The 2,412-nt window shown below is 53.8% G+C and overlaps 1 pseudogene; it reads right to left on the reverse strand.

The window, feature by feature from the left end:
- Positions 1–2,412, reverse strand: part of LOC105505210 — a 21,613-nt pseudogene that overhangs the window by 9,288 nt on the left and 9,913 nt on the right.

Raw genomic sequence — 2,412 nt, forward strand, 5'->3', positions numbered from 1 at the left:
GATGATGTCCAGACCTGGGAGGAGCCCAGGGCTACCCACCTCTAAAAGTCAGAGGGCAGGAAGCAAGAAACAGTCATGGAGCTGCCCTGGAGGGTGCTGGGGTCACCTGTCCTACAGCTGGAACTGCCTTTGGCCTGGCACTTCCCCTTCCCCAGAGGCTGGTGCCTGCCTCCCAGCCCTTCTTGGATGGGGCAGAGGTTACTGTCTCCTTCACCTTGCTCAGCTTCTCCTGCAGCTCCTTTACTTGCTGCTCCAACTGCAGTGCGCTCTGGTTCTTGTTGTTCTGGACAGAGAGAAGCAATCAGTGGGCAGCCACTGCAGCTGGAGACCCCAGAACTTGGTGTCTGCCTCCCATGTTACCAGGAAGGGTGGAGGTAGGTTAGAAAAATCATCCCCTCTCCCCTACAGCCATCAGAGCAGGGCCTGATGAGCTCTTGCTCACAGATGCCTTTAGAAGTACCATGTCATGTGAGGGCTACACTGCCTCAATTTACAGGTGGGGAAACAAAGGCCTGGAGGGCTAGGGATGAGGGCAGGCTGCCCAGGTGGGGCAACCCACCAGATCCTCAAAGCTGCACTGTGGCTTGGCCAGCTGCTTGTGGAACTTGTGGTTCTGGGAGAGCAGGAGCCTCTCCTCCTGTTTTTGTAGCCTCTCCTCCTTCTTCACAGCCTCTCTTCCTGCTTTTGTAGCCTCTCCTCCTGCTTTTGCAGCCTCTCCTCCTCCTTTCACAGCCTCTCCTCCTGCTTTCATAGCCTGTCCTCCTGCTTTCGCAGCCTCTCACCCTGCTCCCCCAGTCTCTTCTGCTTCTCCTGAAGCCTCTCCTTTTGCTCACATAGTCTCTCCTCCTCCCGCAACCTCCTCTCCTGCTCTCAGAGCCTCTCCTCCTGCTCCCGGAGCCTTTCCTTTTGTTCCTTGCTCAGGAGACTCTAGGCCTGATTGTTTTCCATCTGGAATTGGGGCTTTCCCTCCAGACTTTCTACCTCCTTCCTCAGGTGTTTGGCTTCATCTTGTATCTGTTCCACCTCAGATGTCCCTGCTGGGTCCACCGGGGTTGGGGGCTCAGCTGAGAAATGAAGCAGACAATAAGGGTCTCTGGATTCCCCACCCACCACCCCCCCTCAAAGAAAAAGCCCTCCTTTTGATGCAGCTCCTCTCAGGCTTGGCCTCACTGCTAATGATTCCTTGCACCGGATGGAAGCCAATTTCCAAGCCATGTCAGATAGAGAGCACTGTGGGTGGCTGACAATGGGCACTCCTCCTTCTTGGCTGACGGGGACCCTGAGGCTCACGGAGATGACAAGACTTGCCAGCTGCTGGCACAGACCTCTTTCCTCTGCCTCAAAGCCCTTCCATCCACCACCTCCCTGTGGCATTCTAAGCCATCCCACAGTCCTCTGATGCCAGTCCTGCTCCCAGGTCACACCAGCCCCATCTTACCCATCTGGTGTTTGAGTTCGGACAAGCTCCTCTCCAGCTCCTGTATCTGATGTATGTCACGCTTCTTCTCCTCCTTCAATGCGCAAGCCTGCCCAAAGCACAGGGGGAAAGGGCCCTGGAGAGAAGCACTGGTGGCTGGACAAGGTACCATCTTCCTCTCTGCCCTCATCTCCACAAAGCCCAGACCCATGACCACTTCTAGGTATACTCTTCCCATTTTACAGATGCCCAGAAAGATCCAGTGACCCGTCTAACGTGGGGCTGAAGGGTCAGGTCTCACCTCCATTGACATTTTCTGCATCCTCTCCTGTCACCCGGCCCTCTCTCCTTTTATACATTGAACATATTCATCTCTTTCTAGCTGGACCTGCTTAAGAGACTCTATCACCTGCAAAAATGGGCACAGAAGTGAGGAAGGGCTGGCACTGGTCCTCACCTGCTCCTGGTCAGCTGGGATCATCTTCCCTCCACATCCCTCCCTCTGCAAAGCCTCACTTGTGTCACATGTGCGTTCAGCAGCACCCGCTCCTTTCTGGTCTGCTGTAACTGCCGCTGGAGGACTGCTTCACTGAGGCTCGAGGACTGGATGTGAAGAGTGAGAAGTTTTGATCTGGGGAGTCCGGGCAGTGCCCCTTAAAGGGCTAGGGCTCGGCTCAATATACAACTTGGTCAATAAAGATCAAGGCACTTCCAAGCCCGTGGCCTGGTTCTTAAAAGAACTCAGTAAAGTTGGAGGGACAGGGAAAGAGATCGAACTTACAGCTGGCTAACAGAGGCTCAGAGAGATCAGGTAACATTGCTATTGTTATTACTGTGATTAATGCCACTGTTTGAACCTTTATGGAGTGCTTCACCAGGTTCCATACTAGCAATCCCATGTAATCCTCACAACCACCATGTGAGACAGTTACTAGTATGACCGCTATTGTGTAGATGAAAAACATGGAGTGTTCGAGGTTAAGTGCCTGCCTAAG

The sequence above is a fragment of the Colobus angolensis genome, unplaced genomic scaffold (genome assembly GCF_000951035.1).
Source record: "Colobus angolensis palliatus isolate OR3802 unplaced genomic scaffold, Cang.pa_1.0 Scaffold99, whole genome shotgun sequence".
Taxonomy (NCBI): Eukaryota; Metazoa; Chordata; class Mammalia; order Primates; family Cercopithecidae; genus Colobus; species Colobus angolensis.